Below are 11,395 nucleotides of genomic sequence, written 5' to 3'. Positions count from 1 at the left end.
GATACTATTATTGATTTCTAATTTAATTCTGTTGTTCTAGAGAAGATACTCTAAGATTTTAACCTTTGAAATTTAATTGAGACTTATTTAATAACCCAAAATATTATTTACCTCGGTGAACATTGCATGTGTGCTTTAAAAAGAATGTGTATTCTGCAGATTGAGTGGTTCTATAACTATCAGTTGTTTCTATAAATATCGATTCAGTTAAGTATTGATAATGTTGTTCACATCACCTATATGGATTTTTTAATTATGGATTTTGTTCACTGATAGGGTACTACAATCTATGATTGTGGCTTTGTCTATTTCTTTTCGTTTGGTGAGTTTTTGCTTTATGAATTCTGAAGTTATTAGGTGCATACACGGGATTTTTATGTCTTATTATTTGATCTTTTCTTCTCTCTCTTTTTTATGAACTATCCCTCCTTATCTCTCTTAGTACTCCAGGCTTGAAGTCTATATTGCTACATTCTCTGATATTAATATAACAACTCCACCTTTCTTAGGCTTACTTCTTGCATGGTAATCTTTTTCCCATCCTTTTCCTTTCAATCTATTCGTGACTTTATATTTAGTATGAATGGTAGATAGCTTATAATTGGTTTTGGTTTTTTAAAAAATCCAGTCTGATAATTTCTGCCTTTTAATTGCAGTTTTTAGTCTATTTACATGTAATGTAATATTAACGTGGTTGGATTTAGATCTATTGCTTTACAATTTGTATTCTATTTGTTTTTTCCTTTTTTGTTCCTTTGTCCCACCTTTCTTGCTTCCTTTTCAGTTAATCAATATGTCTTCATATTTCATCTTAATTCTTCCATTGACCTTTTGCTAAAAGTCTTTACATTAGTTTTTAGTCCCTACTCTGTTGTTTACTGTATATATCCTTAGTTATTTCAATGCACTTAGACCTCAAATTGAACCACCTAACATGAAATGTAAGAGTCTTGCAGCAGTATAGTTCCATTTATCCCTCATTCATAGGGAACTGATCTGTCTGGCAATGGCAAATGTAGCCCAGCCCTATTGGAAAACCGACAGGTGCAAGTCAGCACACAGGAAGCCAAATCCTTGGATCAGCTTTCCCGTGGGAAACCAGGCCTGCATTATACCTAGGCTGCTTTGAGGCCTGCTCTTGCTAAAAACCCCTCACCCTTAGTTGAAGCAGCAAATGCTTACTGCATATCTTTAAAGTAACTTCCTGAAGTCTGTGCTAATTCTCCCAAGGATGGAGTGCAACCAGACCAATCACCCTTGCATTTGCAACATTTTTTTCCTTGTTAATCTGTAAGAAGTAATCAGTAACATACTTTCCTTTGTTACCTGTAAAAAGTAATCACCTAAAGCAAACCCGAGCATAATGAATGAGAACCTTCCTTGAAGTATGCTATTAGAAAGCAATAAAAGCTTGTCCAGGCAGGGGTCGAGGCTCTGTCTGTCTCAGAGAGTGGCTGTGCCATCAATTTTTCTCCACAGGACTTCTGCAGTTCGTGTGAATTTGTCCCATCCACAACACCGCGGACACCGGTGGCCGGAGTCCGAATCACTCATTCTATATATTATCGTTGTACTATATGTTAGACCCACATAAGTTTAAGTACAGTGAATAATTTTTGCCTTAAACAATCATACTTCTTTCAAAGAAATTAAGAAAACAATGTATAATCTTTCATTTTACCATTTCCAGTGCTCTTCAATCCTTTCTATAGATCTCAGTTACCATCTACTATTATTTCCCTTCTTTCTGAAGAAGCATTTCTTGTGATTCAGATTGTGGGTAATAAATTCTAAGTTTTCATTTATATGAAATTATTTTTATTTCACCATTATTTTCAAAGGATATTTTCTCTGGATATAGAATTCTGGATTAACGGGAACCTCCCTCCTGGCTCCAACTGTGTAATTCTGTTGTCCTCTGGCCTTCACTGTGTCTGAATCCTATCCATTCAGCCACCCGCCCGATGTGTACCAAGTTCATTTTCTCCAGCTGTCTTTATGGTTCTCTCTTTATTTTTGGTTTTCAATAGTTTGACCTGATGCTCTTGGTATGAATTTCTGTATTTATATTCAGCTTGAGTTTTGCTGGGTTTGTTGAATGTGTAAATTTATGTAGTCCACCAAATTTGGGTAAATTTCAGCCATTATTTTTTCAAATATTTTTTTCTGTCTGGCATTCCTGTTACATGTATGTTAGACTCTTTGATATTATCCTACAGGTTAGTAGGAACCTGTTCATTTTTTCCCAGGAGTTTGTATCTCTTTGTCAGATTGGATAATTTCTTTTCATTTGTTCTTTGCCCATTTTTCAGCCATTTCCAATTAGCTGTTAAACCCACCCAGTGGATTTTTTAATTTCAAATTTTGTAGTTTTCGGTTCTCGAATTTCCATTTGGTTCTTTTTAAACAGTGTCTACATCTCTGCTATTTTCCATGTGTTTATTCATTATGACCACTTATTTTTAAAGTCCTTTAAAAAGTTATTATGTATAATGACTCTTTAAACGTCTTTGCTAATTCTTACATGGGAGTCATTTTGAAATCAGTTTCTATTGACTACTTTTTCTTTGGCCAATGAATCAAACTTTTGTCTTTCTTTACATATCTGTTAATTTTAACTGTTTACTGGATAACATCAATAATATTTAGAGCTTTAGATTCTGTTATATTCCTCTGATGAGTGTTGATGTGTTTTAGTAGGTAGTTAACTCCATTGAAGTCAAATTCTACCTGAAATTTCTGATCATTTCTTTAAGCTGTTGCTTTTTTTCCTGAGCTCTTTGGAATATCCACCGTGCACACAGAACTCAGGAGTCAACCAAGGATTTGGGCAGAATGTATGTATAGATCTTGGAACTCTCTCCTATTACTCCCTCCTTTTCAGGGTTTCCCACCTCAATCTTGAGCCATTCTGGAATCCCCAGACTTCATCTTTTAATTCCTTAAGCCATTAAGACTGTGGCTTTTTGATTGAATTCCAGCTGCCTTTCACAGTGCAACCTGAGTAGTGCTCTCAGATGAAAAGATGTATGAGCATAGATCACACTCATTATATTTCAATTCTTTGAAGAGTGGCCATCCCATCGGTTATTGCCAGCTGGCTTTTGAGTGCTTTCTAGTGTCGTCAAATATAATCATGCATCATTTACCGATGAGGATATGTTCTGGGAAATGTGTCATTAGGTGATTTCATTATTGTGCGAACATCATAGAGTGCACTTCCACAAACCCAGATGGTATAGCCTAAGCTGTATGGTATATCCCATTGCTTCTGGGCTATACACCTATACAGCATGTTACCATACTGAACACTGTAGGCAATTGTAATGCATTGCACTATGATGGTACAACACCCATGACGTAGTAGGTGATGGGAATTTTTCAGCTCTGTTATAATCTTATGGGACCGCTGTCATGTAAATAAGTATGCAGTCCATCATTGACTGAAACATTGTTATGGGGTGTGTGACTGTAATAGTTCTTGTATTTTGTCCAAAATTTATGATTTTATCCGTAAAAAGGTTAGCCCGATATACCCTTCCATGGCATTTTATTGGAAATGTATCTTTTGGTGAGATGAATGGTGCAATATTTTTTGTCAGTAGTCCACATGTTAGCAGAGGAATATTAGTTATTGCTAGGTAAGACAGGATTTATCATTAGTTCTATTTATACTTTAAATGTTTATAGATAAACACTGACAAAATATGTCCAAATATATAGGTAAATATGGAAATTGTTTTGTAATAACAATGTCACTAAAATCTCTAATCTCCTACGAATACACTAAAAATCACAGAGCACTCTATCACCAAAAATTGTTCTTTGTTTTATCACCAGGCATCTCATTTAGGTCCTCCCTTGCTTGAGTCACTCACTTTCTCCGTTTCTGGGAAGTACACCAAAAAGGCTTTTAAAAGACATCATGTTATTCATGTAACTCATTCAATTCAAGGCTCCTTATTTTTTTCACTCAGAATTGAGAAAGTAAAGATATTAACATTTTTACAAACCTTTTGCCAAATACAATATTATTTATTACAATTATTTATCTTATCTCGAGCTTTAAGTATGTATTTTTAAAACCTTGGAACTGCAGATTTGGCTTATTCATTGTATGTAAAGTTTATAACTTAAAAGTAAATGGGCAAAGCCAGGCTTCATTATCAAATCAACTGACCAAAACAGACTTTTTCCAAATCACACGAACATGTGAAAACATATCCCTATGTCAACATCTCAGTTTTGAATTCCAAGGCTCTTTTGTCTTCAGTGTCTCCCACAGATAATTTCCTTACCCTGTTCCCACGGAATATTCCTTGGGAGTGTATTTTTTGATAGTACTCAGGGTTTAGAAAAGGCGAAATCTTTAAATGAAACTTATCATCACTTTCACAGCCTCACTCTGCAATACCTATGTGTTCAAAACATCCTAACACAGGCCTGAACGCACTGTGTCCAGTATCAGCATCACCTTTAAAATAATGCTCCTTTAATAAGAAAAGACGTGAAGCATTACTGCTACCTTCAGGCTTCTGTTAAAGGAGGCTTTGCCAACACCTGCATTTCAAAGCCAGTCTCTGTTGGGAGCCTCAGGTGTTTTGAACCCTGGAGCAAGGAGCCACTGGAAGAGTCAGGACTGGGGCGTTCCAACACCAACTAATGCACTGCAATTGAATTCTGGCACTAACCTCCCGGAGTTAGCACAGAGCCCACAAATTAAGAGGTCGGTCCTCCATAACACTGCCATCACTTCAGATGCCAGGCACGCTTTGGCAGTCTCCATTCACAACTGACAATGAATCTGGGGGCCCACAATCCCCTTAGTTTCTATAATTTGCTAGAACAATCTCAGCAAAGACCCCAAGGTTCTTGCCCTCGAGGAGATCACGGTGAGATGGAACTTACAGATGAATAACCAGGCAGTTACAATACAGTATGTTGAGAAGTATGTGGAGGACGTACAGGGTGCTCTGAGAGCAAATAAAGCATATAAAAGATGCTAAGATTAGGAAAGATTAGGAAAAGATGCTAAGATTAAGAAAAAGGGTACAGGGGCAGGGGAGAGACTTGACTGATGTAAAATCTCGCTTGAAACGTTTTATCATTATTTTTAGCGATCAAGCCGTTGCTTTTTGCTGGGCAAGTAGGTCAGGGAAGACCTCATAGGGCGGATGACATTCAGGTGGGGATGAATGATAAGACAGAGCTGTTCCTGGACAGAGTGGAGGAAAGAGCAGTCTTGGCAGAAGGAACAGCTTGAGCAAAGACCCTGAGGTGTGCATTAAGCCCTAGAGACCTCCGGGGCTGAGCACAGTGTGGAGGAGTGGAGGTGGGGAGACGGGGAAGCAAGACCCTGGGTCCAAATGGTGGTCCAGGGCCTCACTGTGTTGCCTTTCAGTACAAAAATCATGTCAATATTTTCAGTCCTTTTGCTGAAGGTCCTGACCACCCTGCTGCTCTCTGTCTATAATCTACAGGGTGGACAATGACACAAAATGAGTTCAGAGATTTAGGAGATTTATCAGGCTGGACTGTATGGGTTAAGCAGGGTTGGGATTGGATTGGAAATTCAATGAGCTCAAAAGGATAAGAACTTTTGCTTAAAGAGCTGTTTTAAAGAAACAAGTGATTCCTCTAATAAGTGAATTCAACAGAGAACCATATAATACTGTTGAAAGTTAATCTTATATGAATGTTTTGAGAAATGTATAGGGAAACATGGTAACAATGTCACCTCTAGAGGACGACTGGGAGATGAGAAAATGGGGTGGGCACGAGATGTGCTTCCCTCTCTACACAAGTGGCAGGATTGTGAGTGGCTTATCGGTCCTGGTTGGGCTCCATCAGCAACCCTCCTCCCTCCAGCACATCCCAAATGAATATAAACTCTAGGCAGAAAACCATGCTTGCCAAGCAAACACAGACTTAAGAATGTTTCCTAATGGACATTTCCATTCATTCATTCAACAAATAAAATCATGCCAGGTGCTACTCTAGTAGTGAGGAGAGAGAGGAATAAAGACATCTTTGTCCTCATGAAGTTTCTATTCTCATGGGAGACACAAACAATGACATGCAATTAATAGAATATTAGAATATGAAGTGATGACATGCTATGAAAAAGAAGAATGCAGGGTGAGGAGTCAGAATGATGGTGGTGTGAATGGGTGGGGCACTAGTTTATATAAGGTGGTTGTAGTGGGTTGAATGGTGTTTCCCCCAAAAGATGTATACATGTCAAATCCCTAGATTCTGTGAATATTATCTCATCTGGAAGAATGTCTTTGCAGATGTAATTCAGTTAAGGATCTTGGGATGAGTTCATTGCAGATTACCTTGGTTGACCCCAAATACAATAAGTGTCCTTATAAAAGAAAAGCAGAGACTGATTTGAAACAGGTAGAAGAGGAGAGGACACACAGAGAGACAGATGTGAAGATGAGGCACAGACAGATGTGGCCACAGGCTGAGGAAGCCAAAGAACGCCAGCATCCGCCAGGAACTAACACAGCAGTCAAATGCTCAGAGAGAGTCTTGACAAAATCAAGATGATAGCGGTGGCTAGTGAGCTACCTGGGAGAAGAGCGTTCCAAATGCATGGTCACCTCTAACTCCCTTCTGTACAGGAGTTCTGGAGTTTCTACTGCTGTCTACATTTTGGGGCTGTTTGAGTTTTTTTTTAAAAAAAATTACATTAGAAATGATTTTAGTGTATTATTAAGGTTCTTATAGTAATGGAAAAAAGAAACAAGAACTACTTGACTTGGGTGAAATCTTAATTCGATGTGGCAGATTTTAAAGGTTATGACTCATCTGATTAGCAATCAGCATGGAAAACAGATAACAACCACTGAATTGGTAGTTGGTAATCTGTGTTGGCTTCCGTGAGCTGGCTACAGTGGACTTTGGCTTCATGGGCATCTGTTACTACCTTGAAAGAACACACAGATCCTCCAGACAGGCCCTCTAACCTTTGTGTTCTGCTCCACTTCAATATTTGCATATGTGTGTTGTGATTTAAATACAGATACATTTAGGAAAAACTTAATTCTCACATCTCTGCCATTCCCAAAACTTATACTAATATTGGATCTTGCTTTATGCAGAATCTGTTCCCAAAAACTTACAAGCAAATAAAACTTGTGAAACAAATGCTGCTTTAAAAAAAAGATTTTATTTATTTATTTTTAGAGAGGGAAGTGGGGGAGAAAGAGAGAGAGAAACATCAATGTGCGGTTGCTGGGGGTCATGGCCTGCAACCCAGGCATGTACCCTGACTGGGAATTGAACCTGCGACACAAATGCTGCCTTAATGTGGTACTAAGGAAGGCTACAGGATATCGAGAGCAGATGCTGTTCCATGTGCTTTGAGTTCATTAGCATATACACCTTCACAACAACCCACTGAGGCAGGGGTCCTTGCTGTCCCTGAAATCACAATTCTGATCCTTGTCACTAAATTCCAGTGTTATTCTGGTGCTCACCAGAAAAACAAAATCAAACCTAAAAATTTACCATGGCTTGTAATTCTTCCCACAGGGCTCTTCCCCCTGGGCTCTTACCTCTAATGCAAACCTGGCTTTACCTCCTCCCAGCGGCAGCCACCCTGAACTTCCTACTTCTAGAACTACTTCTTTCATGACTCTGTGTCTTTATTCTTGCTCGCAGGATGTCCTTACCCTCTTCTCGACTGCACCAACATCTACCTGGCCACTAAATCCCGGTTTAATGTCCAATGTCTTTGGAACACTGTCCCCAGCTTCCTAAGCAGAAATCATCCTGTCTCTGCCCTGTGTTCTCCCCAAAGCCTTGCTCTGACCTTGGATGGAGCCATCTCCCACTGAACTTCATCTCCCCATCTCCCTGTAAACATGCCTTGAATCTCTGAGCCCCTTGCAAAGAGGGATGTGATGTTCTCTTCCCCATGTTGCTCTCTCATCCTTCCACTTCCTAGGACAGTGACTACAGCATAGTGTGCACTTGCCAAAAGTTTCATACATTAATGAACAATAAATGAATGAGTAAAATTCGATTTAAAGGAGTTCTGTAAATGACTTTTGTAGTGAAAGCCATCAACCCCCAACTTCTCTTTCATAGTATTGATATCTGCTCCCCAAGAATCACCAAGACAGCCTATGTTGGAGGTCCCCAAGAGCACCCCCGGGCTTGCTGGTTCTAGGAGGACTCATGGTCTCAGCATACGTCATCTTCACAGTTATTATAGTGGAAGAAACGCAAAGTGGAAGAAGCAAAGGGAAAAGGTGCATGAGGTGAGGTCAGGAGAAAACCGGGCACTTATTTCCAAGAACCCTCTCTCAGGATCTGCACAGGATGCTCTTACCTCCCGAAACCACCCGCCGTGACAAAGTACAAGTGTGAAATGTTGTCTACCAGGGCAGCTCATTGGAGACTCCATCCATTCCTGGACTGTATTAGTCGGACTGTGTTCTCCAAGGACACAGAATTAACAGGATAGAAAAGATTTATTCTGAGGAACTAGCTCATACACTTGGGTAGGGGAAAGCAAGTAAGCGCAAAATTTGTAGGGAAGATCAGTAGGCAACTCAGTCAAGGGTTGATACAGTAGCCTTGAACTTCTTCTCTGGGAAACCTCAGCTGTTTTTTGTTTTTTTTTCTTATGGCTTTTCAACTGATTGGATGAGCCCCACCCATGTTACTGGGAGTAATCTCCTTTACTTCAAGTTAACTGATTACAGATGTTAAGCATTTCTCCAAAATATTCTTGCGGCAACAGCTAGTTTAGTATTTGATCACATCACTGAGAATATAGCCTAAGCAAACAGACACATATAGTTAACCATCGCATGGACCATTCTTTTCTTCCTCTGTCTGGCTAGATCACGCCTATCCCTCATCTGGGACTCCATGTCCCCAGGAAGGCCCCCTTCGCCAACCAGATGACTCCTCCTCATTAACTCTAAATGGACTCTTTAAATGTAACACTAATATTATACAATTTTGTAATAACCTGTTGTTTACCAACTACAACATAAGCCCGAAGAGCAAAAACTGTGCTTCGTTCACTGTTGTGCCCATCAGCCGACATACAACTTGCCCACAGCAGGCGCTCAGTAAACAGTTACCAAGTGAACGCATCTGATCCAACTCCACTTTACGGCTGAAGTAATAGATTTAGAGTTAATACGCCCCTTACTTACGATTACCACGCAGATTAGTAGCAGAGCTGGATTAGAACTCGCAGCTCTTGCCTGTAACCTCAGGCTCCTCTCTACCTGGCTACTCCTCTTTGTGCAGGAAGGTTAAGATCCCTGAGATGTGGTGAGGTTGAGTTCTCAGAGTGTGTTCAGCTCTTTTCTATTAGAAAAGGGAGGCAGACTCTCTGCAATGGGGTTTTATGTTTTTTAAATAGACACATGGTGATAGGAAGGTCACATGACAGGAACCGCCCTGGAGAGCCTGTGGGAAACCTGAACTAGGTTCTCTCCTTGCCGCTCAGCAGCCGGCGATCACCAGTGGCCCGCCATCCGGCTGACTCAGCCCTGCTCTCCTTTTCCTGCTGCTAACCACCAACGACTCCCTGTCCGTCCGTTAGTGCCTTCCTGACCGCGTATGGGGGATGTGGGCTCACTCCTGCCTTCAGTTTGAGAGTTTTCAGTGTCTCTTTCTGCCAACCAACTGGCTCGCTTCATATTTCCCAAATCTAATCTCTGGCCGAAGCCCTCTGGTTGGTTTCTTTTGTTACTGTCTTTTCTGTTTGGATAGAGTTTTTCATGCCTGATTTTTTTTAATAGACTCTATTTTTTTTAGAGCAGTATTAAGCTCACAGCAAAATTGATCAGAAGATACAGAGGTTCCTAATATACCACCCGTCCCCACACATCAACATACCACACCAAGGTGGTACATTTGCTATAATCCGTGAACTGACGTTGACTTGTCATTCCCACCCAAAGTCGGTAATTGACGTTAGGGTTCACTCTTGGTGTTACATGCTCTATGGGCTTGGACGAGTGTACACTGATATGTACCCACCATCGGGCATCACACAGAGTATTTTCACGGCCCTAAACAGTTCTCTGTGCTCCATCTCTTCACGCCTTCCTCTTCCTTAACCCCTGACCCTTTTACTATCTGCACAGTTTTGCCTTTTCCAGAATGTCACATAGTAGGAAATGCATATTTTCAGACTTCATGCTTGGTTTTCATGCTCTCACAGGTTAGCCCCTGAACTGGCTGTTTTTAGGTTCAATTGGCTGTGATAGCGGGTGTCAAGCGGCCGACAGATCCCATGGGGGAGGTATTTGTTTCCTCTTGTGGTGGCTGGGAGTGAGGCAGGCACCATAACTGACCTGTCTAACGTGCAGGAAAAAGATGACCAGAGTGTCTGGGTAAGTCTCAAGTGTTATCTCAGACAAGGTACAGTGTTTTAAAGAGGCGCCCTCATCTCTGGCACATGGTGGCTCCAGATTTTCCTTTCAGGCTAAGAGGCTGGGAGTGAACCATGCTGGGGGCAATGTGAAGACAATGGGGAAAAAATGAATAATGGAAAGAAGTAAAATAACCCTGAGATGATAACAGTCTTTGACTCGGACAATAACAAGTGAATCTAAATGAAGCTAGATCACAAAGTGATTTCTATAAAAACAGACAGCTAAGTTTTATTTTCCTTTCTTTCTTTTTTTTTAAAAAAAGATTTTAATGTAATCTGGTAGAGTAGAAGAAAATAACTCAATGTTCTGAAAATAAATTTCCCAGAGGAAGCCGTTGCGGCAGCCCTCCTGTTTCCTGTCATACTCTGAATCAGTTACAAGGACAAACTCTATTTGTTTGGGTACATTAATTTCGCTCAATGGCCTTTCTATGAAATGAGCATCAAATTGATGGGACTGGACCTCAGCAAAGAAGAAGTTCCAATTTTCTCTGGATGGATTGTTCTGGACGTGCAGTGGAAAATTATTATTAATAGCGATTCATGTTTACTATCCAGTGAGCACGAGAGGAAGAGAGCGTTTAGAAATGCAGCAGTATCTGAGTAAGCACTGAGCATCGTAGGACAAATGACTAGGGAGTGATGACCCCGATCTTTGGTTCCTGCGTCTATTTGGTCACATTTGGTGTGTAGGACCATAGGTGTTCTCCGGCTGTGCTTTGGTTCGGGAACTTCAGGGAAGCAAGGCAGGGTTTTTAATCTAATCTAGTCATTTTAGTTGCCCTGGATGTATCCATGTGTTTATTTCAATAACTTAACTGGTTATTTCAGTCATATAACTGGGCACAATGAGAGGGTCTGAACAGATATGTTCCTTCCCGTCCCTCATGGAGTTGGTATTCTAGTCACTAAGTCTGGTTCAGTTCCTAGGTCTTCCTCATCCTGACTCAGCCCTGAAAGGTCAAACCTGAACAGAAGTAT

Source organism: Phyllostomus discolor, chromosome 1 (genome assembly GCF_004126475.2).
Source record: "Phyllostomus discolor isolate MPI-MPIP mPhyDis1 chromosome 1, mPhyDis1.pri.v3, whole genome shotgun sequence".
NCBI classification, from domain to species: Eukaryota; Metazoa; Chordata; class Mammalia; order Chiroptera; family Phyllostomidae; genus Phyllostomus; species Phyllostomus discolor.
Note: the sequence above shows the minus strand (reverse complement) of the source record.